The sequence below is a fragment of the Rattus rattus genome, chromosome 4, assembly GCF_011064425.1.
Source record: "Rattus rattus isolate New Zealand chromosome 4, Rrattus_CSIRO_v1, whole genome shotgun sequence".
NCBI lineage: Eukaryota > Metazoa > Chordata > Mammalia > Rodentia > Muridae > Rattus > Rattus rattus.
In genome coordinates, this window is record NC_046157.1 from 32,082,296 (window position 1) to 32,108,755 (window position 26,460).

The 26,460-nt window shown below is 36.5% G+C and overlaps 2 pseudogenes; both read right to left on the reverse strand.

The window, feature by feature from the left end:
* Window positions 1-7,792: 7,792 nt before the first annotated feature.
* LOC116898306 lies at window positions 7,793-8,472 on the reverse strand (annotated as a pseudogene).
* A 15,548-nt stretch (window positions 8,473-24,020) lies between these two features.
* Window positions 24,021-25,556, reverse strand: LOC116897893 (annotated as a pseudogene).
* Between the last annotated feature and the right edge of the window lie 904 nt (window positions 25,557-26,460).

Consider the following 26,460-nt stretch of genomic DNA (forward strand, 5'->3'; position numbering starts at 1 on the left):
GGGGGGTTATTTGTAGTTATATTATTGAAATACAGGTGCACTCTTTCATATATTCTGAAAAAAAATAGTTTTTGTTAGGTATTCATTCTGTGAGCATTTTTTCCAGCAAGTTCACTTGGTTGGTTGTTGAAGATGGTTTTGATTGAGTAGAATTTTTCAAGTTTATTAAGATCAGTTTGTCATTTTATCATTTCTTTTTCAGTACTGGGCTTAAATAGAGAGCCTTGCCCAAGCTCAGCAGGCATCTACCCCTGAGCTGCATCCCAAGCTATGTCATTGGATCGTCTTTCAGGCCAGGTATTTGTTTTCTTTCTTATTATTTAATGTTTTCAAGAATGCACAGACATATAATGGAATTAATGCTTAAGCATACTAGAAATGACAGTATAATTCAGTTCTTCTACTCAGTTTTGAGGATGTTTTTGTTAAAAAAATCTAATTATTTCTTTTCAAATGCAGATTTCCAAAAATAATACACTCTAGGACTCAAAAAGAATAGGAGTATGTGAAAATAAGCCCATCTCAATGAAAAGAACTTTTTGAAATTGAAATTAGACTTAAGGTGTGAAAGGTTATGCATTGTTAGACATTATGTGCTCTCTCTCTCTGGTGTGTGTGTGTGTGTGTGTGTGTGTGTGTGTGTGTGTGTGTGGTATTGCATAAACACAGGCATATGTGTAATTACATTTTTATAAAAAATATACTAGCATCTTGCCTCTTATCTTTTAATCAAATCAGCATGACTCTTCCACAACAGAGAATCATTGTAACTCAGTACTTAAAAGGAGAAGCATGTAAGAAGTGTCTATTTTACTTTAGATGTGCATCATTGTAAGATCATGCACTTTTCTCTTTGTAAAAGCAGTATCTCACATGGTCCCATTTCATGAATAAGTATGTACAAATGCAGCCAGGGAATGGCTTAGTGGGTTAATGTGCTTGCCATCAAGACTTGTTGCCAAAGAGTCTCATAAGTTGTCCTCTGATTTCCACACCATGTGCACATGCACACACACAAATAATACACAAACACATACATACTATATAAATAGAAAATTCAAATACTACAGATTATTCTATTGAGCTTTATGTTAGAAAAAGGTTTTGAGTAAAACTCTTATATTTGTCTCTAATAAAAATACATTAGATTTATAATGCATAAATGATTCTTTCATTGTGGTTTTAGGGAATTTCTACCTTGATTACTTAGGGTGATACATTTTTATGAGAATATCTCAACTTTCAAAATACCGAACTTTTGTTGGGTTCTCACATCAGGGTCAAAATAATACCCCTTGAGGTCATTTAAGACTATAAAGTTCCCATGTTATCCTACTGTATACTAAGCCTATTTAGGATTAACCTTTATCAGAACAATGTAACCAACTTCTTTGACTTTGATTTTGCACACAATCAGCTTTTACAATAATCAAAGCAAAAGCGTAAATTTAATCTTATATAATGGACTCATCTCTGTTTTTGACCTGGAGTAATGTATTTGAATATATTTGTGATACTGATTTGCTGAAAATACCCACTGTATATGTTGAAAACATTATGTAGATATAGGAAACATAATGTGTTTGCGGCCCTAGGTGCTTCTGAGTCTGTTGAGATCTATAACATGAATTCATCCATTATAAGACTGTTCTAGATGTCCTTAAAGTAACCCTCATTTCTTTCCTATACAGTGTTAAGTGCTGTTCAGTGGGTAGAGAACAAAGCCCTTGGGGCGGGGAGAGAGAGAGAGAGAGAGTAAGCAAACTACACATAACACTTAGGCCAATGACCTCAAACCACAGAGGAAAGATAAAGGAACAAAAGTAGAGAATTCAAAGTTGGGCTTCCTCTTAGTTAAATTAAACATTGAGAAAGTAGCTTTGTTTTTATTCCTTAAGGTGACAATGACAGCACTTTTGAAAGCTATCTTTAATTCATTAATCAATACCTTTACATTTCTGAATTAATATCCCCCAAACCAGTTTATCTAATATAATAAAAGTTTTGGCTTAAATCAAAGAAAGAAACAGACTCATATAAGAAGCTAATGATAAGTACAGCTGCATGTTTTGTGGTTTATTCAAATTTGATCTTATTTATAAATGCATTAAAAGGTTCATCTACATATTCTATTCAGTACTATGGTAGCATATAATTAAGCAGAAGTGTTTGTAATTGTAGTTGCTTAACAATCTTTTCATTTTTTTGTTTGTTTAATGTGGTTTAAAATGTTTCATTGAATAGAAAGGGTCATGATTTTTCTCAAACAGGTCTAAGGACAGGTTTCTAAATTATAGGTGTTGGTTATATGTTAGAACCACATATTAGTAAATGACTATTAGCTTGTTATTTAGTGAAAGGGGGCAGGCTTGAATAATTTATGCCATTGACATTGGCAAGGCTAAAGCTGTTAATAGAATTGAATCTTCCTCATGTTCTCATTTGTACAACTCATATTATGCTCCATATGCATTTCCCGTGACAATTAAAACATGTTAAATAGTATTTTAGCAGGAAAACAAGTGGATTTTTTTTAATTCTGAAAGGGGTTACTGTTTGAGACCGAGTTTTTCCCTCCATAACTTTATTTGTTGAAATCAAACCTTATACACGTTTGGCAAGCAAGATAACTAATTTTATGGAGACGGTTAAATTTAAAAGGTGTTTAAGGTGTGAGGTTTCAGTCGACGAGAACTAATGTTCACTTAGCAAGTAGCTAGAAGACCAAGCATGTGTGCAAATAGAAATGTCGACACGAGGTTCCAGAGAGAGTGCAGCTGTTACTGAACGACATCTCACCAGGAATTAACTGTACTACAAACTTGAGACTAGATTTCCAACCTTCAGATTATCAGAAATTACATCTCTGTTAGCCATTGGTCTGAGACATTATATTATGGCAGCCTAAGCAACATAATACTGGAGCCAAATGACAGCAGGCTCAGGAAGTCTGACAAAGCCAGTGTCAAATGGACATGGCCAACTTTCCTTTTATATTTATGAGCAATTACTCCTATATGTTTCAATATTTGAAATAAGCTTCACATACCAATTACATCCAGATAATATGTCAATTTAAGAAACCCATTGATTTATTAGATCATTCGAGAGTACGAAGAGTTTGGAAGGTTGCATTTTGATCACATACTATTTGTTCTAATGAAATAGATGAATGAGAATGCAGAAGGAAATATATGGGTAAGGAAATAACCTTGCTTTTCAGTCAATGAAGCAAAGATATGAAGCATGAAAAACATTAACATTAGCAGATATCAAAATATTCTCCAGTTTTCAGTGATTTAGCAGTATTAGTGCTATAAAGAAATTAGAGAGAAGAGAATTTCTCAATAGGCTGAGAATTTTTCGAAAGCATTTCCTGAAAGTTAATTAGAAAGATGGAATCATGGGTCCTGCCTGGACCTACTTAATTAAAATTAAAATTTTGATTTGAACAAGGTCCCAAATCACAAAGTTAATAAAAAATTTGGCTTAAAGATGCAGAGATAAATTAATGTTACAAGAATAAAAGTAAATAGTAGACTAGGAAAAAACTACAAACCATAAAGTTAGTAAAAACAATTGGCTTAAAGACGCAGTGATAAATTAATGTTGCAAGACTAAAGGTAAACAGTAGACTAGGAAATAACTACCAATATGTGCCATGAAGAGCCTTCCCAGTGAAGGTTACCCTGTTTTGGTACACCATGTTGGGAGCTTGATGTCTGTTCCAATAGAAGGCATGGGACTTACAGAGAGAAGCAAGGTGGTTGGAAAATGCACAGTGGGGAAGAACGCCAGTGAGGATCAGCTTTACAATGAGTGCCAGATATGACAGCTAGAAGGAAAACAGTATGTGTCCCAGTTGACTAGTTAAATTGGGCAAATACCTGCTTCCAAATTGGCCAAAAAGCCCACTGCTCTCAGATCTTATGTCTAATTTTTATCAGTTCATGGTTTTAACTGAGTTAAGATAATAGCCCAAGAATATACTAAACTTATTTTTTCTTATATTTTTAAAATTTTTCTTCTATCTAATTTCTTTATAGCACTAATACTGCTAAATCATTGAAAACTGGAGAATATTTTGATATCTGCTAATGTTAATGTTTTTCGTGGTTAATGCCTTTCAACTTCAAATAAATCTCTTCAAACAGTTACTTAAAGGGAGCTTTAGCTTTATTTTAGCATATTTAAAAGCCAATTTTAGTAGAATTATAATTAATTTATTAGTAATGTTGAAGATAATAATTATCTTTTCAGTATGCAGAAAAATGACATTATTCTTTATTTATTCAAGTGTTTTCTATTCTGTCGTCAGTTTGGTAATACATTTATTTATGTCTATGGAAGTTTAAGCTTTATTATTCAGTTAATAATTGAGGATAGCTTGCTTAATATAATGGGTACACATGAATTCTTTAATTGTTTAACATTTCTGATTTAACAGTTTAAAATTTGAATTCTTGTCTAAAGGCCTTAAATATTACTTTATTATAAGCTCAATTTACCAAGACACAGTCGGTACCATTATCTGAATTAAGAAGTAGGTTAACTGTTTTAAAATATTCCAGATTTTTATCCTACAAGGCTTGTTTTAGTACATTTTTATACTCACTATAAATATATTTGGTTTTTTGTGAAAATTAAAAAAATCCCATGTATTAAATATATTCAAGTCAGTATGTCTAATGCACATATTAATACTAATAGAACAAAGAAAGAAATAGAATCATTTCAATCAATTGATAAAAGCATTGAACATACAGCAATATATAAATATATATATATGGCAAAGAAGTAATATATAAAATTTCAAAGGTTTGCATTTTAAAGGATAATAATAAGTAAGAAAAACTCAATCCACATATTGAAAGAAAGTGTTTGTAATTGCAAAATTTAAATGTAGAATGTTTTAAAAGATGTATTTTCTTATCCCCCATCTGTCTGTGTGTGTGTGTGTGTGTGTGTGTGTGTGTGTGTGTGTGTGTGTGTGTGTTGAATGGCCTTGGAGCTAGAGTTGTAGGAAGTATTAAGCCATTTGAAATGGGTGCTTCCCCTCTTCTAGAAGAGCCTCTAGTGCTCTTAAAGAGCAAGCCATCTCTCCAGCCAATGTGAAATACTTAGTAATGCCTCATAAGTTGACAATAGAGATAAGGTTTAAAGATTTATATTGACATGTTTTTCAAGAAGATATACAAGTGGTTAATGATCACAATAAATTCACCTACAGTGCTCGGCATGAGAGAAATGCAATGAAATACCAGAGCACACTCACTAGGATGCTGCTAGACAAGTACGAAGATAGATAATACTAGAGGCCCTTGGTCCTCTGGAGGCTTGATGCCTCAGGGTAGGAGAATGTCAGGGCCAGGAGGTGGAAGGGAGTGGGTGGGTGGGAGAGCACCCTCATGGATAAAGCAGGGATGGGGTAATGGGATGGGAATTTTCACAGAGGAAACCAGGAAAGGGGATACCATTTGAAATGTAAATAAAAAAATATTCAACAAAAAATAAGACAGATAATACTGTTTGATTGCAGTACAGGATATACATATAGAAACTCGAAAACTCCAACTCCTGTGGGAAAGGCAAATTGGCGAATGTGCTTTTTAAAATATCTTGGCAATTTCCCAAAATATTAAGCACAGAATGCCACCTGGACCAATACTTACCGTCTTCTATTTCATCGGTAATTTCAATACAAAATAATTTCACTCACACAAAATCTTGATTCAAATCCTCCCAGTGGCATTAGTAAAATTCACACAGTAAAGCAAGCAACCATATTGTCTATAAACTAATGAAGGAGTAAAGAAAATGTGATATGTATATAAAACAAATGGGAAATCATAAAAGCAATAGAAAAATGATGATGTATACATGCTGCAACATAAACAGATCTTGAACACATTCTGCTAAACAAAGGAGCCACTCCCTCAATACTGTGTGGCATATGAGTATGCAGCATGTCCAGAATGGAAACCAACTGAGATAGAAAATGGTGTCACCTTGAATAGGCAGGGGAGTTTTTGGCAAAATATGAAATTATTTGAACTGACGCTGATTTTCTCTTTGGATTAGCATGTCTAAAGTTTTAGTTATGGTTATACATTCCACAAACATACTAGAAGGTAGTAGAACACATGTTTTAATATTTAATATTATCTTAATTTGTGTGTGTGTGTGTGTGTGTGTGTGTGTGTTGGCTTGTTTTGTGTGTCAACTTGACACAAGCTGGAGTTATCAAAGAGAAAGGAGCTCCCTTGAGGTAATGCCTCCATGAGACCCACCTGTAAGGCATTTTCTCCATTGGTGATCAAGGGTGAGAAGATACTTTATGTGTGTTACCATCCCTGGGCTAATAGTCCTGGAGTCTATAAGAAAGCAAGTTGAGCAAGCCAGAGAGAGCAAATAACATCTCTTCATGACCTGTGTATCAGCTCCTGCTTCCTGACCTGCTTGAGTTCCAGTCCTGACTTCCTTTGGTGATGAACAGCAATGTGGAAGTATAAGCTGAATAAACCCTTTCCTCCCCAACTTGTTTCTTGGTCATGAAGTTTTGTGAGGAATAGAAACCCTGACAAAGACAGTGTGTGTGCATTCATGGGTGTGCATGCATGGGTGCGTGCACATGTGTGCATGTGTGTGTGTGTGTGTGTGTATGTTTGCTGACATATGTGTAGGTGCCTGTGGGGTCCAGAAAACAGCATTGGATCTTGTGGATTTTAAATTACAGGAAGTTATATGCCACCCAATGTGGGTACTGGCAACTCATTCTAGTCTTTTGCAAGAACTGAAAGCCCTATTAATCACTGACCCATCTCCCAGCCCCTGATGTGTTTGTTTTAAAATGATAAATTGTAAGATATATGAATTTATTCTTAAAAGGAGGTATTATATTAAAACTTTTCCAATGTCCCTTTCCTTCATTCTAGATCAACAAAAGTTTCTACCCAAGACTCTTTAGTATTGATGGTTGTTGTTTCTTTAAGTAATGATTAAGTGTGTTTTATTTACATTTGCAGTGTTTGCCTTTGCTGTAAACATCTCAGTTTCAGGGTAACCATGAAACTATTTCTAAGTTCTTATTATCATGCTCTGATTATTTTAAATATTTATTATGCTTTGGAAAGTTAGATCAACAAGTGGCCACGAGGAAGATAAAATTAAAGGCTAAACTTTTCTAGAACTGTAATTCAGTTTACTTAACCTTCACATTATCCACAAACCCATTTTTTCCCACTTGTTTGAAATGAGGTTTTGTCACCTAGGTGGCAAAGACTCATGGTCTCCATGTTATATTTCCGTTATTAGTCTACATATTTGCATCATGTAAGAAGTAAGGAACCTGCCCACAAAACTTTCGATCCAAATTTATCCTGTCTAAAAGAAAGACAGGGACAAAGAACAGAGACTGAAGGAATGGCCAACCAATAACTGGCCCAACTTGAGATCCATCCCATAGGCAAGCACAAATACCTGACATTATTAATGGTACTTTTTTATGCTTGCACGCAGGAGCCTAGCATAACTGTCCTCTGAGAGGCTGTACTCAGCAGCTGACTGAAAGGAAAGCAAACTTTGGGCAGTCAAACTTTGAACGGAGGTCAGACACTCTTTTTTTTTTTTTCTGTGTTTCAAAAAGCTTTATTTTCACTTGATCCAAGACTTGGGAGAGGATCCAGCGCGGTTACAAAGCTGCCTAGTGGTTTGAGAGGTTCATTCAGGTGTAGGTCCTGAGGCAGCTGGTGCAGAGCAGAGGAGGGAACCCCCTGGAAGGCGCAGAAGCCTCCTAGTTGTGCTTGAGAGAGAGCCGCTCAGAGAGATACTCTCCCAGTGATGCCTGTTCTGGTTGTGGCCCTGACAGCCTAAAGGTTGGTCAGGTGATTGCCCATCTTCTTGATGAGCTTCACCTCCTCATTCAGGAAGTTGTTTTCCAAGAATTCACAGAGGTGAGGGTCTGTGCAGGCAGAACTCAGGGCATGCAGATCCAAGAGGGTTCAACTTCTTCTCCATGGCCAAGGCAGCTTCCATAGCCTCTTGAGTTTTCCCCATTCATCTTGAGATGGCTTCTGCACATGCTGTAAAAGTGAAAGGCCCCCTGTGATCTGATCTTCTGCAACTTGAGGAGACACTTTGCACCCTCACACTTCTCTTCAGCTAATTCACAGAAGAAGTGGCCTACACCCTCCAAAGCCACTGATCGAAAGAGAAGCCCAGAGAGAGGTAGGTGTAGGAGGCCCACAGGTGCAAGTTGACCAAGTGTTTCACGGCAGCTACCACTTAGATAGAATAATTCTGATAAATCTGGGAGTTCACGGCTGCTCTGGAGTATGGGGCTACCTGGGAAGAAACGGTGCTGGCTGGTCCTAGGAGCCAAAGGTGGCAAGGAGATGGTCCTGGCGGATGCGGCTGAAGAAACTTGTAAGGCAGCTGGAAGCTAATAAAGTGGGAGTCCCAGGTCTGTTCCATCCAAACACTGTTGAAGCAAGACACAGATCCATGGTACCTCCAAGGTGCTGCTCTGGTCAGAGACTCTTATGAAAGAGTTGGGGGTAAGGATTGAAGTTCCTGACGGGGATAAGAACTTTACAGGGGGACCAACAGAGTCAAGTAACCTGGACACCTGGGAGCTTGCAGAGACTGAGACACCAATCAAAGAGCATACGGGCTGAACTGAGACCCTGAAACATATGCAACAGAAAGTCAGCTCAGTATCCATTTCTGTCCTTGAGCAATCAGAACAGGGGCTGACCCTATATCTCTATCCTGACTGTGGAATCTGTTCCCCAACAAGGCTATCGTGTCTGGCCTCAGTGGGTGAGGGTGTGCCTAATCTTAAAAAGACTTGAGAAGTCAGGGTAGGGAGATACACAGGGGCTCATCTCAGATGAGAAGGAGAGGGGAATCTGGGGAGGCACTCTGTGAGGAAATTTGAGGTGTAAACGAAAAAATTTACTAATTAATTAAGAAAGAAGGAATAATTTTGATTAAATAATTTTGAGTTAGCAAAAATAGGAGAATAGGAAAGGAGAAGAGAGAAAAAGAGAGACAGAGACACAGAGACAGAGATACAGAGAGACACAGAAACAGAGAAGGAAAGACAAAGTGGTAGTTAACTCAGCTGAAGGGGTTTGCAACCCCATAGAAAGAACAACAATATCAACCAGCCAGGTACCCCAGAGCTCCCAGTGACAAAACCACCATCCAAAGAGTACTCATGGAGTAACCCATGGCTCCATCTGCATATGTCGCAGAGGACGCCTTGTCAGGCATCAATGGGAGGAGAGGCCCTTGGTCCTGTGAAGGTTCCATATCCCGGTGTAAGGGAATGCCAGGGCAGGGAGGCGGGAGTGAGTGAGTGGGTGGGGAGCACCCCCGTAGAAGCAGGGTGAGGTGGGATGGGATAAGGGGTTTCTGGAAGGGAAACTGGAAAAGGGGATAACATTTGAAATGTAAATAAATAAAATATCCAATAAACAAAAATAAATTACTAGCATTTTTGTAGCCAGAAATTCCTTAGAATCCATTGTAGAACACCATTGCTTCATTTTGCAACTGTGACATCGTTAAGCTGTGGAATAGACTGAGGGGTTCATGGATGATAATCAATGCAAACCACCGCATTTCACAGGGAATGAGGGAAAATCTGTTCCCTGGCAAGTAGGAGCGGCCAGTGTCTGAGAATATGAATCCTGCCCCCTCCAAATAATTAGTTCCTTTGTAAAAGAGAATATATGAGTTTATATATTCACCAAGTCATAGAAAGTCTTAATTAATGCTTTTACAAAATACAGTGCTGGGACATCCCATGGCAGTGAGAACAAAGTAAGAGACCTGCTGCAGGTTTCAGAGGTTAGAAAAACGTTCTTAACTTTAGGGTTGTCTAAAGCCAGAGGACTTCTAAGTTTAATAATATACCTCTGAATTTTTAAAGTTGTTAGGGCAGATACATAGATTGGTAGTAAATGGCTCTTAAAAGGGACTAAGGGGAGTGGAAGGTAATTTTGGGACTGCACTCCATCTCTCTACAATTACAGTCTTTTTGCCAGGGCAATCCATTTGGAGGATCTTTGGAACACTGTGGTTTCTTCAGGGAAGTTCTCAGCTCTGTGCACCCCTGCTGTCCTGTTCCTCCACCTTTCAGCTAGCTACGAGGTAGCCTGGCTTTCACTGTCAGGAAGCAAACTTCAGTTCCATCAGCAGAATACTATCTCCATTTACATTGGTGCTCAAAATCAAATTACCCTTGCTTTACAAAGCCAGAATCCTAGTCTGAGTTTTAATTCACTCCTTGAGATTGATCATACAATTAATCATTTGGAATTCTGTGACTCAAAACCTTGGAGTGACCACATAAGGCCACATAAGTTTTGACTTCTTTAAGAATTTACTCAGGTAAATTGATATGGAAACAGCTCTGGACTCTAGCATAATCTTAGACCCCTCCTGATCAGCAATTGTAAGTTATCTCATGCCTTCTAGAAATCCATAGTTTATAATTTATGTAGCTACTCTAGCTTGTGCTCAGGGTACACAATTTTTCTCACACTGGAGGGAGAATATTTTATGACTACTGGTTTTCTAAAGTAGGGAATAGAAAGCGGGTGACAGTCATCTACAAGTCAGTCAGGTGAAAGAGTTACGATATTCTGGGAAGAGAGATACGAAATCACCAGTGTTCACATGGTTAATTCTTATTTAGTATGTATTTTAGTTTGTGCCTAGAAGTGTCTCTAGAATCCAGATCCACAGAGACAAAGCTATGAAGGGATGCCCTGAATGAAGTGGGGGCGGGACAGGTGTGTACCCCACCCCTGCATCTGACTGGTTTTCTCTTATAGACCTCATATAACCACAGTAACCCAATTCCCTCATCTGGTCTTAGGTACTTCATATAACAGTCGCGAGGACTCAGTGGTCAAGTCAGGTCCAGCATCCCATAGATGTCATAAGAAGCTGAGAAGTGTGTGCTGCGTGTGTGTTGCAGTGAGGTTGAGAAGACCGACTCTGACTTTCCTTCTCCCCCGTGTCACAAAAAAGAGGGGAGATGGGGCTTATCTCTGTCAGAACTATGTGCTTTCACCAGATGTGAGATGTTTGTATCTAAGCTCTTAAAGCATTCCCAATTTTGGTTCCTCCCAACAGCAATCCTCTTGTCCTCTTCTAATTAAAACTCCCGTGAATATGATGGTATTTTTGCTGATCAGACTTCTACAACACATGTTTCTTTGGACTGAGAAGAATGGGAAGCTGTTTAGGATTTTAAAGCTGTTTTGGCTAGCTTTGAGGTTTTGCTTTTTGTCTTATATTCTACCCCTTTTCCCCCTAGGATTCTGTAAAAGAGAGCAGAAGCTAGGGACGTGAACCTGCTAATGACCATGATGAAAGATACCATTTTGTTTCTATCATGAACTGACTTAAGCAGCCTGTGATTTTTCTTGGCCTTTATCTCCTTACTGGCAATTTCCCACTGCCAGTTGCTCACTCCCTTCTTAATGATTGGCCCTCTAATTTTCAGGAAAAAACACCACCTTTCTATTCTTCCTTTTAATAATATCTAAAATACACCAGATTTTCCTGCTTGGTTTGTTTTCTTGTTCAGTACACACACACACACACACACACACACACACACACACACACACACACACACACACACACACACACACACACACACACACACAGAGAGAGAGAGAGAGAGAGAGAGAGAGAGAGAGAGAGAGAGAGAGTCTTATTTATCCCAGCCCTACCTCGCAACCCAGAATGTCATTGAGCTTCTGAATCTCATGCCTCTACCTTACAATCCATATCCATGGCTTCATGCATGCATCTTTGTCAACTGAGGTATAGTCTAAACCCCTAACTGGTTGACTTTTACTAGAAATATTGTATCACAAAGTTCTAGCATGTTGTACTTCTAAAAATTACAATTATTTAAATCTCTTCTAACTTGTCTACTCATTTCAATCTCTAGCTTTTTATTACAGACTGTACTCACTCCTAAATGATTAATGACACCATTCTTCCTATGTACAAGCAAACCCATGTTATCACCATTCCATCCCAATGTCTGGCTTAGATTGCTTCCTTTAATAGACCTACTTACAAAATTATGTCTGACTTTGTAGTCTCACATCGATTTCTACTTACTTCTTCAAGATACTTGATCATTTGCAGTAAAGTGACCTTGTCTGGCATAATGAGTTTAGATTTCTTCAAATGATTTTCTAGAATTCAAAGTTTCATATTTTAAAAATTTTAATTATAAACTTTCATATCTTTCTCTTGAAAAGATTATATCATTATTAGACTTTATTTAGCAAATTTTGTTTGCAGATCTCATTTATGGTTTTTTCTTTAAAGCAAAATATGTATTATGTGAAACTATCACTATATTTACATTCCATTCCAAAGTTAACAGAAATATTAAGGACTGCTCATTAGATGTGGAGGAGCTGAACTTCATACAAGGAGCCTTTTGACTTATCAATATGCCAGTATGTCATGCAGAGATTTTTGGTCTCTAACTTTCATCCATGCTGGGGTGGGCTTTTGGTGATTCAGCTGTCTTTGTGTCATTTTTGGACCTACAGGTAGCCCCTCACATATACTACTGTAAACAACCACAATAAATGTATAGACTCTTTAGGTTTAAAAAAAGTTCTGTATCATTGTATTCAACTTAATGTCTTTTTTGAAGAAGTCATTTCAGGCCCATCTGATCTGCTGGTACCTGAATCTAGAGCTAAGAGCTTCTCGTTTTCTTCTTACACAAAGAGGAAGGCTATTCTAGCTTCCTTTATATGTATATCCTGTGTTGGTCTCAAAATTTAAGTATTAAACCCCAGATGTCTAAATTTCTGTGAATAAATTTGTGTGTCTATTCGATGCTTTAGTACCCACTGGATCAAATACTTTGTTGTTATTGTGGGTTTTGTATGTGTGTGTTTGAATGTGTGTGAGTTCATGTCTTTGTGTGTGTGTGTGTGTGTGTGTGTGTGTGTGTGTTTCTGTGTGTGCATAGGGGCCTCAGGTTGGCATTGGGTGTCTTCCTCTGTTATTCTCCATGTTGTCCTTTGAGGCATGATCTCTTAGTGATCATGGTGCTCTATGTTTTGGCAAAATCATCCAACAATCATTAGGATACCTGTCTTTATGTCCCAGTGCTGGGACTGCAAGTGCATATTGCTATATTTACATTTCTATGTGGATACTGGTCCTCATGCCTCTGTAACAAGCAGTGTTCATACTGAGTCATCCTCTCAGCCCTGCATCAACTACTTTATGTGTTTTAAATTCAAGTCAACTTTACATCTTTTATCATGTTTACATGATATAAACAACAGTCAATAAGAATGAAACACCACAGCTATTTTACTATGCCATTTAAAATTCTCTAACAGAGACAGAGACGTAGAAGTGAACCTAAACTGATACTATGCCAGATGGTTTGTTTGCTTGGTTAATTGTTTTGTCTCCCAATTAACTTCTAATGTGAATGTAACAGAGTTTTCTTCTGTTAGTATTTTTAAGGCATTTTTCATAATACTGACATAACAGGAACTCAGTCAATTTGTTGAATAAATGAACAATGCACTTAAATCTAATTCTCATATTCAGAATAAGCATGATTGATGCTGTTTAACAAATTAACAAGCTGCATTCTGTACTATGGATGAATTCTGGAGTTTATCAGGAAAAGAGCAGTGTTATTCACTTAGAAATAAAAGGATCCATTCTCATCTCTGACAGTACCTGCTTTCATTGTCTCTGGATTTACTGAAAGACCCCTGACCAAACTCAATGTCGTCACTGTTGTAAAGATTGTTTTCTTCTGATCAGCTTCTGAAGTACCAGGTGTCACTCAGGGCTAAAAGCTACAGCCATCACCTTTGTGGAACTGCCTTTCGGTGAGCGGTTTGTATCCCTCAGTCCATGGCAGAGAATAAATCAGTAAGTTCCACTTAATTGGAAGCCATTGCTTTCTCCCTGCAACCTTCTCTCTTGGGTCTAGCACTGAATGCAAAGTGCATCTTGATCAAGACGATTATTTCAAGTGATACTTGGATTTGTGAGTTTCATTTTACACATATCCCCAGTGCATTAAGCGTGTCAGTTTAAATCTCACATGCTCATGCCTCCATTAGTCATACTCATCTCTTTGTGCCATTTTATTAAATGCCTATCTTAATACAAGAAATGCTAATGTGAGGATGTTGGTTATAACTATATATATATATATATAGTTAATTTCATTTCTGTAATACTAAAAACCAATAAAAATAGGGAAGGCATGGGAATTGTAGGAAAACATCTGTGCCTATGTTTGGAAAATTATTTTAAATTGAAGTTACCATTTACTTCTTCTGGGAAAATGACTTACTCCAAATTCCATTACTTTTATTATAAAGTTCTGTTGCTCTCTCCTCACTGTGGTTCTTTTAATTACTATCACTGTTTTCTTTCTTTTTTTTTTTTTCTAATTTTGTATAATCTGTATATGGAATTATAACTTGCTTCCATTTTCTATTTTTTTTTGAACTTCGGATTTAGGAAAATTGAGTATGTTATTCAGTCAAAACTAAGGAATTTCCAACTTTAAGATTCGCTTGTATTTTCTTGCTCTTCCCATGATCATTATATGAGCATATTCTTCACCTAATAGTATCATTTCATGAGTCGGCTCATATTTGCTGCCTGGTTTTCATTATTTGCCTAATTTGCATTTCTAGCCCAAAATATGCATTATATTCTGCTTTTAGAAATGAGGAAAGACTGTATTCATGGAGGCTTTATAGTTTTCAATTTATGAAACTATTCAGTCTCCCTTTGTTTGACTTCAAATTCTATTCTCTATTATTCTTACCATCTTAGATGCACGTATGTGTTCTTAAGTGTTGAACCCATTTCCTTGTAAAGAACTTTGACTTTCTATCTCTGTGTTCATTTATGTGAAACATAAGTATTTAAAAATATTGACTTTCTTTACTAGCTTCATGCTTCAGTTTCGTTTGTTGAACCATTAATTTATGATGGCTACTATTTCTTTGTATTTTGGTGAGAATCCTACCTAGGAAATAGTCTATGACCAGAATACATTAGATATTGTTTGAAAATCTAATTAGGAAGGACTTATATTGTTATTTAAATAAAGCCTAAATTTATTAATTATTAATTATAATTGCTAATTATAATTAATTATTAATAATTTAGCAATTATTTTGATTGAGGCTAGCAGTTGGTCTCTAGGCAAGATAACTCAATATGGATGTCTCATAATGGAGGCCATTGTTAGGCTTTCTGTGAATACCGTCTCAGACACTTTAGATTCACTATAGAGATGCACATTGAAAACATCTCAAAGAAACATCATGGTCTCCGTCTAACTTCAGAAAGAACACAGCTTATTTCAGCTCCAAATAGGTACTTTGTTGATATTTCAATGTCAGTTCAGTCCATTCCATTCTCTGCGGAAACGCTATGACCAGTGAGAAAACAAGTCCTCAGTACTATGTTCTGAGCAGGGATGTAAGAAGCACTTAGTGTTCTGGAACAGTACTTATGAATTTGACATGTAACTGTCATGGTGTAGCACATATTTTGTTTATTTACAGTGTCTTGGCCTCTAAGAATATTTCAATGTTAGATTCTATTGCCAAAGGAAAGGCACTGGAATGGGTACCACACTTAAAAAGTGAATACAGAACAATTATTCTTGCCACAAGAATAATGATATATCTTTTTAGTTATAAACTAATCTCAACAAAATAAAAGCAAAGCCTTGTGAAGTTCTCACACTTGTATGGAGGTTCAGGGTGATACTTTGTAGTCTCTCATCGGCTTCAGGAAGCTGGTAAAGACAGGATTTTCTGACTCTGCAATTGAAAAATGCTCTGATAATAAAAGATACATATATCTGCAATAGTATGTGTGTGTGTGTGTGTGTGTGTGTGTGTGTGTGTGTGTGTGTGTAATGTATTTCCCCCTTTTAAAAACTAGCCAGAAAATACTGGACTTTTTGAGTACATGCCAAAAAATGAAATAATCTTAGCTAAAATAAATAGTTTTCTTTTCTCTAGAAATTTAAGGCAATTGTCTGAAAACATGGCTTACCACAGAAATGGTTTTGTTCTAGCAGAATTACAACCTAATTATGGGAAAGCCATATTATATTTTATACTCCCGTCTGGACTTTCTACTATTTTTCAGCCTGTGAAAGATTTTACTGCACTGAACTCGAGATAGAGGTCACAGTTTACACATCTAAGAAATAAATACATAAAAGTAATAATCCTCAACATAATCTGCTTTCAGCTGCATTCCACAGAGTAACACAGGGTAACCCCTACCCCTCACTTTAGATATGCTAATCCACTGTCTAATCCTTACAACACTCAGTTAAAACAGGAACTCAGTAATCTAGGGTAGATATTATGAGAAATTGTTTTAGGATTTCTAGATACTTCCCAGTCTAGAATCAATCAATCAATCTCTCTCTCTCTCTCTCTCTCTCTCTCTCTCTCTCTCTCTCTCTCTCATTCTCTCTCTCTCAAACACACACACACACACATGCACATGCACATCCGTATATAATTAGTTTGTAAAAAATAATGAATAAAACCCAAGATATCATTGCTGAGATACAATTTATTATTGCCTTAAAGATCATAATTATCTTTCATTTACTCCCACTAATACTTTTTCATACAAAGATGTATAAGGATTTACAAAAATTTTAAGTATATTCTTCATATAGCACTCGCTTTCATCTCTAGGTATATATTTTTCTCTTAAAGATCAAATATAAATTAATATGTAACTAAAAAGGCTTAAGTTCCATAGATATATTTAATTTATTTATTTTCAATTCTTTTTGTCTTTATGAATATGTATATAATATATACATTTAGCTCTATATATAACTATATATAACTAAATAACTATATATATAAAACTATATAACTATATATAACTATATATAGCTATATAACTATATATAACTATATAACTGTAACCATATAACTATATAACTGTAACCATATAACTATAACTATATAACTGTAACCATATAACTATAACTATATAACTATATATATTGTTCTGCTAGTGTTTAGGAAACATCTGGTTGTCTTAGTCTGTTAGAACATATTACAGATTGGGTGAGTTCTAAATGACATGAACTTGTTTCTTTTCATGTGGTAATCTGGGAAATATAGGGTCCAGACACTGACAGAATTATCTACAGAGGGCCTTGCTTTGTTCAGCAAGAGCTCAAGAGAAAGACGTGAGTTAGGTGACATGGAAATAAAGAGACAAAAAAAATACATACCCTGGGATCAGGTAGACTGGACTCCCTGATGGAGAAATTTCAGAATCTTGGAAGCTCCATGTTTATTATATACAATTGAACAGGCAGGGTTACTGTATTCAGTTGTATCAAGGAGGCAGGGTTTATTATATGGGTGACACAAGGAGTCAAGGTTACTAATAGTAGTAGAAGTCTCCGGAGGGCTGCAGTGTTCAGATGGCAAACATCTAGAAAGAGAAAGATTCAATGGATATTTTTCTCTGTATACTATCCACGGTGCCTGTGTCAATACATACAAGTCACATATATCTTCATTCACTCAGGACAGTCTTTGCTATACACAGGGCCTTATTCCAGCTCCATGGACAGTATCTTCTGCAGTAGCATACATGGCAGAACAGACAGTGCAGTGCTCATTATGAGGTTGATCCCTCATAAGAAAGCCACATTGATGGATAGGTGCCAAGATGAACTTTGAGAAAATACAAACTTTCAAGAGAGAATGGTACTGCAGTTTCATTCTCTTAACAATTATTCTAGGAAGTCCAATGATCTACTTGACTGTGAATTAGAAATGGCTCATTTGCATGTACTGAGTCATTACCTCCAAAGGAAGAATCTCATACGTGGACTATTTTCCTGGATTAAAAAATACAGTATTCAATTGTCATCCAAAGGTATACCATCAATTTATATAACAAATGACAGTGTATGAATATACAGTTTTCATTCCCATTCTTTATGTACTGTATAACTTCCATATCTGTGTGCATCCCAACTCAGTTGTAGAAAATTATTCTTTAATGCTGATAATTCCATCCATTTCCTATCTACAATCTTTATGTATAATTTATTTCCCAAGTTTAATGTAATACTTATAAAATAGCTATTCAAAGCTGGCATCTTTTACTGTTTATGTAATAGATGTGAGTTCAGTGCTTAATTTATCCTGAAATTTTTCTGCATCACTCTGATAATATTTTTATTCCAGAATGTGTCACTTAAATAAATAGTGCTATTCTCTCTCCCGGATTGGTGCAATATGATATTTACTGCGCAGCTTCTATTACTTAGCAGAATGCTCATGCATTGTGAGTCCCTAAACACTGGATGTAGAAGGTTATTTTAAGCAGCAGCTCTATTAATTAGCCACTGGCAACCATTGCAAGCCATTTTCACGATTTTTCAAGGGTGGCATCAAAAGGAAGCACAGTGATCTTTGGTCAGTTTCCTTTACTTCACTCAGAGGCTGACAACTCCATTTGAGCGGGTTTTCCTCTTCTTTGTTACAGTATTGAATGAGCTTTAGTGACAGTGGAAAACTGATATCTCCATCTTCTTACTTTTTCTGTATCTGAATAATTGCCTCAAAAACATTTATATCCTTTAAATCCATTCATTCCTAATACCAGTTCATACTAAGTTGCAGCAACTATACTGTAAATTAAGAACTAAAATTTAATTAGTGTGTTTTATTATAGTCCTTCAGTTGTTGTATCTGCACAAGGATTCTGGAAACTTTTTTTCCAGCTCATATGTTGATTTGCTGAAATATAATACTATACTCATATGGAGATTATTTTATTACTAATCTTGTTTCTATTTTCTTATTAATAAATGCAGAACTTCAAAGAAAATCTGCAATACTGACAGACTCCTGCTTTTATCCAAAAGATTTTTCCCTTCAATAAACCCATCCTTTCTACATTAACTATTTCCTGAATTCTCTCTCTCCCTGTCTCTCTTTCTCTATTAGCTTGTTTGGCTTTTTATCTCATCTTCATATATTCACTGAAGATAAAATACTTATGTCTACGGATATACACTCATGTGTTAGCATATCATCTTGTTAAGTGACTAGACTTAAAGAATAATTTCAAAAGTTTGAGCAATCAAATGAGATAATATAAATAAAAACAATCTAGAATGTTAATTTTTATATGAAACAGACCTTACAGAGACTGTATCTAATGAGGCTTAAGGACTAATACACACAACTTGGAACATTTAAATGATGAAGTATCATTAGCTTACAGCAGAGAGGATATTTTCTAAGATATTTTCTAGGAAGACAATTCTCACAAAATACATAGGTCTCAAGCATATTTAGATCAGATACATGTAAATCAAGGTCATCTGACTAAAAGTGAAAATTTCTCCTGTATTTAAAAATTAACATCCTTAAGTCATTGGGAAATTAATAAAAAAATATTACAGTAGCATATTACCTTGCACCACCCAGAATGACTAACATCAAAAAAGAAAAGTGAAAATAAATACTTCTGTAGATGGAAGGAAAAGTCACTTTATGTATTAATAATAGGGTTAGGCTAGACAATGCAGATGTCACTATGGAGGTCCATGATAAAACCAAACTTAGAATCAACATATGCTCCTGCTATCTGACTGCTGGCATAGGCCTGAAGGTATCTCTTCCTGATTATTGGAGCATGATTATGATGTCAAGTTGTGGAACGAGCCTAGGTATCTATCAACATTGAAATGGATTAAAGAAACTATACACACAATTGAGTCTTGTGTGTGATTCACATAGTGAAGTTTTATTTAACTATAAAGAAGCATGGAATTATATCATTTACAAGTAGATAGAACTGGATATCTTGCTAGGAGAAATAAGTCAGAGGTTTAAAAACAAATTTTGTATGTTATCCCTTATATAAAGAATCAATCTATTTATTATGTAACCACCTATTTAGTCTTAAATCTGTTTTTCTAATGCCTATTTGTCTGTTGTCTATATCCACCTATTTATTTTTTCATATGTCTATCTTTCTTTCACCTGTTTAACTACTGTTCAACAATTTGAAGGGTATTATTGAGAAAGAGGCAGAAACTGGTTAGAGGAGAAATGGGGGAGTTGAATATGAGCAAGACATACGACATACAAACAAATATACACTAATAATATTTTAAAATGACAGAAATGGTGTTCTTTACAGTGAAGTATCACTGTTTACGAGGAGTACAGTAACGCGCCTAAGGAAATCACACTGGACCACTGCTTGTTTTATTTACCTCAGAAGCACACTGCCTAGTCTCACCTCTTTAGGGAAGAGTGTATCATAGCAGCTTTAATTCTTTCCCTACCTGGCATTGTGCAACTACCAGATTTAAGTCATATTTTCACTATTTATAGTGGTGACAAGAAGACAAAGAAATGATGAATCTTAATGCTTCCATTTCCATAAACCTTCCCAATGGTCCTCATACCATCCATCATTAAACTACGTGGATGTGCTAATATCCACTGCATACCTTACCGAGAGGTGTGTGATTCGTACACCATTGTGATTCTTTTTTTCTGACAACCTAACTTGGTACTCTCAAATGAGCTTCCTGGTAAAAATAATTATGGGAATTTCACCCATTGACACTGTATTATTTAATGAAAATAGCATTTGCTGTTCTAATATACTATAAAACATAAAGTTCTATGTTCTAAGACAAGTAAACCTATAGCATGAACCAAAAGGAAAGACAACATAAGGAAACCTCTTGAAAAGCCAAATACTGGCTTCTTTGAATAATCCCTTTCGAAATTTACTCACCATTGCATTGTCTAATATAAGACGCTGTCAATTAGTGGAAAGACGTACATTTTCAAAACAGCAGAGTAACCTCTGAAGTAAATAAACAAGTTTGACAAGAATATGAAAACCAATTATTGTACGCAAGTAGGAGTGGAAAAATCAAATATACAAAAGAAAAGATTTCAGATGTATTCTCTAGGTGAAGACAACTGTCCCATGTCACTTAACAGCCGAGAATGTAAAAGATGAAAACACAGTTCCTCTTATCACCAGCTAGAAAGCACAACTATCAAATGAGAATAATGGCTATCACATAAAATAGAACCGTATCATAAGATGTAAAGGTGAAATTATTGCCATGTATTTTATTTAAGTTTGAATAAAAGTGTGTTGAGGATGAATCAGTTCATTGTGCTTGCATTTTTAGGAGAGCCATTTAACCACTTCTGTTTATGAACAAATGCTATAATAAAGAGATTGTATGTAACTTATTAATTTGCTAATACTTCATGAACTACTGGGTGGATGAGAAGATCTCCAGTGCTATTCGGCAGACCATGATTCCCGACACAGCACAGAGGAGAATACTGTGAAGTTTTGAAGGATGACAGATAAACATCAAATCATATGGTCTTTTACTTACCAAGAACTACATAGATATTGACCCATACTTGAAGGACAATGAAAATGTGAGGCTTAGTAGTTCCAGTATCCATATTTTTGTTACATTTATTAAATTATCTGTGTACATCTACAAATCCTTGCATGTGGGGTGCATGGGTGGCATGGCACACATGTGGAAGTCAAAGGACAGTTTGTGGGAGCTTATTACCTGCTTCCAAAATGTGGGTGTCACAAACTGGACTTGGGTCTTTAGGCTTGACAGCAAGCACATTTACCTACTGAGTCATCTCAATAGATCCCTTACCCACATTTTTATGCATATTATTTAAGCAATTGTACAGACTGTATAAGATCTTATCTTCCAGACTGAGTGTTATAGTTATCTTATGGTAAAGTTCTCAAATGGGTATATGAAATGATGAACATGATTTTGCCAACATTTTAAAGCACGATACCTTTGTGGAATATTTTTTTTAATGATTCAGTTAATTTATTTAAGTAGCTACATGAACTGGGTGATGGTGGCACACGCCTGTAATCTCAACACTTGGTAGGCAGAGATGGGTGTATCTCTGAGTTCAAGGACAGCCCGATGTAGAGTGAGTTCCAGAATGGCCGGGACTACACAGAGAAATCCAGTCTCGAAAAAACAAAAACAAGCAAATAAAACAAAAAGTGGCTCTGTGAAATGATATATTGAGCAGAATCAATAATTAGCAATCATTTCTCATCACAAATGGAATATCCCAGCATTTATTGAAATAAGTATGAATGGTTACTTGATTTTCTTATTAGAACAAACATAAATATTTTATGCCTGAAATGTTCAAAACTTTCTAACATTAGTTAAAGAACAATTGGATTATTTGAACACGCTATTCTGATACTTTGAGTTAATTAATTGGTTTTTATAACGCAGTGAGTCAAATTAGTGCTTATCATGTATGTATGGCTATGGTCCATCCTCTAGAGCTTGAACAGCCAACGAGGGGTCTCACTGATGGAAGAAAGCTTCTGTTCTCTTCTATCAGCAAATAGCTCCCCAGCTCTGGGTGTGCCTTCATGAACTCTTTCCTCATCCATTCTGAACTGTAGGGTAGCCTGATCCTAATTAGGACTTGTATAGACAACAACACTGTCTAAGGTTATTATGTGCAACAACCTTGTCATGTCCAAATTACACTGTTTTACAGCAGACCTTCCCAACCACTGGCAATTAGAATTGTTCTACATGCTCTTCCCCAATGTTCCCTGAGGATAGAGTATGCAATATTACAAGTTTGAACATTGAGGATTAGATAAAAGAACATTGCTGCATAGACAAGGCTGGCTTTTATTCGTAATTCATGGCTTCCCCATTTTATTCTCCAGGTTGTTGGGATTCCCGCTATACAAACTCATTTTGACTAGCTTTGTATATTAGATTTTAAGCTAATCAAATAATACTTCAAGTGGTTACTGACCAAAGGCACTATTATCAAAAGTGCATTTTTCTTCACTATTCATGATATATTTCAATACTCAGTCATGCATGTGTTTGTCCCAATATCCCTTTATTTAATACAGTACCCATTCCATTTGGAGAAGTCATTGTTTTACAAAGCTCAGTCCACATATAACACGAGGTTTGGACTTGACCCTGGACTTCCTGAAAAGCAGGTGACCAGACCATGATTACTCAGAGCCTCTAAATGCAGGTCAATGCCAATTGCTTAAGAAGTCAATTCGTGATCAAGATGTTTTCTGGATAATCAGGGAAGATGGACCCCTTCTTTCCTCTGTGATGAATTTTTAAGAGGATGATGATCTTGTTGTTACCAACTTAAAACAAGTATCCTGGGCATAAGTCTGTCAATAAAATGCAACAAATTGATTTTTGAAACTGAATTAGTCTCCTATTAGTGATTCCTGTGACTGACAGCACATGTCCACAGTGCTGAATGTAGAAAGAGACTCCAGTGAGCAAAACAGTGGGGATTGGTCAGAATTAGAGAAAAGTAGAAATAAGTAGCCAGCAGTGGGCTGGTCATATCAAATTCCCATGGCAACAGAAGGGAATCTCAGATGTTTGGATACCAGCTCTTTCTTCTTTCCTCTTAGTGTCAGATTTTTACAAGCAAATACCATGATTTGTTAACATAGATGCTTAGCTGGAATGACTCTCTCTGGTCCTATTTTAAAATGTCAAGAATGAATAAACAGATATGGGAAATAAAGACCTTAATCACACTCTGACTGCTGCTGAAGAAGGTGCATTAGTCGGTGGTTCAATCAATATTTGTGCCATTTTAGTTACATTTTTTCTGTTAACCATTTTAATTATGATACTGTATTATTGAAAAACAAGTATATATTTATAATAAAGAGCCAGAATCTGGAGTCAGGCTAAACACATTTAAATGCTGGCCACACACTTGTTTGTTATAAGGACCTGTACAAGTTCTTTTTCTTTGTTTAATGTAAAAAATTCAGTTTATTCAGCATGTCTTTTTTTTTTAATAAGACCCCATCAGCTGCCCAAAGTGCTCCTAACATCAAGCACCTTTCTCCTTGGCAATGCGTTTTTTTTTTAAACACAACTTTTTTATGGGATATATTTTTATTTACATTTGAAATGGTATCCCCTTTTCCGTTTTCCCATCTATAAGCCTCCTATCCCTTCCCCCTCCCCCTTCTGTGTTCTCCCACTCATCCACTGACACCTTCCTGCTTCCCTGCCCTGACATTCCCTTCCCTGGAATGGGGAATCAAGCCTTGGCAGGACTAAGGGTTTCTCCTCCAACTGATGCCCAACAAAGCCATCCTTTGCTACTTATGCAGTTGGAGCCACGTGTACTCTTTGGATCATGGTTTAGTCCCTGGGAGCTCTGGTTGGTTGGTATTGTTGTTCTGAAGGGGTTGCAAACCTCTTCAGCTCCTTCTATGTTGTCCCATGAAAGTATTTTTTTTCCTGCATGGTTTGGAAATGACCATGGTCAAACTTGGAGGTTGCAATCATGACCTTCAGGACAATCTTCTCCAGAGCCTGTAATTTGGTCTGGACCAGCAAGGACTTACAACCGTAAGCAGTCACTTCTTGGTTCCACCATACAGTTTTTGAGCATGATGACATGATTGGTCACCTCACTATAATGGACAAAGCCATCCAGTGGGTTGATGCTCTTGTCAGACAGGTCGTAGTCAGTAGATGCATTGTTCTTGATCAGTTTACCATCCTTGATGATGTAGCCTTGACAAATCTTGTCAGTGGTGGTAGCCTTTCTGCCCAACTCGAGCCACAGAGAAGGTTACAAGGGCAAGGTGCCAGGCACCAATTCAGACAACTTTGTACAAAGCTCGATGGGTCTTTTGGGGCAGTTTCTTTGTATGCCAACGACTAGTCACCCCTTTGTACCATTTGACTTTTGTCAGGCCGATGATATCAATCAACTCAACCTGTCCAAACACCTGGTTCACAGTAACCTGCTTCTCCAGTCTCTCTCGGGCCCAGTCTAGCTTCTCCACCACAGCGCCCCTTTCACCTGGATCTCCATCAAGCGTGCCTCCTGGCACAGAGGAAGGAGATGCATCTGAGTGTAGGCAATCCAGATATGTGGATGATCTGGCAGTACTTCCTCACACTGTCGAAGCCCTTCTCTAGCGGTTTCTTGCCTGTGTCATCCTGCCATTCCTTAGAGTATTTGGTGAGAGACTTTTTTTTTTTTTAGATTTGTGCCAGTTTTTACAGAAACGCCTTTTACACTCATCACTGATATGCTCAGCAAATACAGTCTTGAAGGTCCAGAGGCCTCCTGTGGTTTCCACACATCCCACAATGCCCCAAACCACCACGGGTGGGGTTTCTACGATGGTTACAGCCTCCACGATTTCTTTTTTGTTCACCTTAGATCCTGGCCTTCCCAGACGATGTGGGCCATGCCACATGTCCTAGAAAGGCTGTGAGATGAACAGGCTTGGAAAGGTCATCCTTAGGGAAGCTCTTCACTTTCCCCTGATGCCGGCTGCTATGCTTCCGAGGCAAGAAACCCAAGGACCCAATGCCTGGATGTTGAGAATTTCCTGTGAGACATTTTGCCTCCATGTGCTGTCGATTGAGCTACTCATCATGTCTTAAGGGTTTGATTAATACTAATAATTTTATCATGTGCTACTATTCATACATGAGTTGAAGAACAGAATGTGACTTCATAAAGCACAATTTCAACCTGAATGTTACAAGCAATCAAATTTTAAAGACTAGAGATCTGGTTCAGTGGTTAACAACAATGCTCTTCCAGAGGACCACAGGTTTGATTCTTAGCACCAACATAGTTGGTTAACAAATACCTGTAACTCCAGTTCTAGGAGATCTGACACATTTCTCTTGGACTCCACAGGCATTGAGGTGTACATACGTACTTGAAGGTGAAATACCCATATGCATATAGTTAAAATGAATAAAATAAAAATAAAAAAATAAAAAAAATAAATAAAATAAATCTCAGTTTTTAAAACTTTCAAAATTTGAATAGTTTAATTTTCTTATATTTTATTGAATCTCATATATTTTTCACTCAATGTTCATTGATAATGGTCATGTCTAATCAAGTGGTTCAACATGAAGATGGCTGTTCAAGAGAGTGGGTTGCTCTGAGTACAGAAGAACTTTTATTTTGTTTGTTTCCCTGAGCGTGAAAGGACTCTTATTTTGTTTGATTTTATGTATGTAAAGGAGGTTTGTCTAAACTCAATCTTCTATTTAATCAACTGTTTAGCATATCCAAATCTCAGGGAAAAGATCTGATACTCTATCAGTCAGTTGCTATGTGTTTTAGTAAGTGAATGTAAAATGCAATGTGATTTCAAGTGTAATATAGAGAATAAAATGAATTTGTGATTTAAGACAGATATTATGTATCACTTATTCAAATAGACATAGTTTGGCAAAAGAAACCAGTTAAGTTTTGTTTATATTACTCATAGCATAAAAATAAT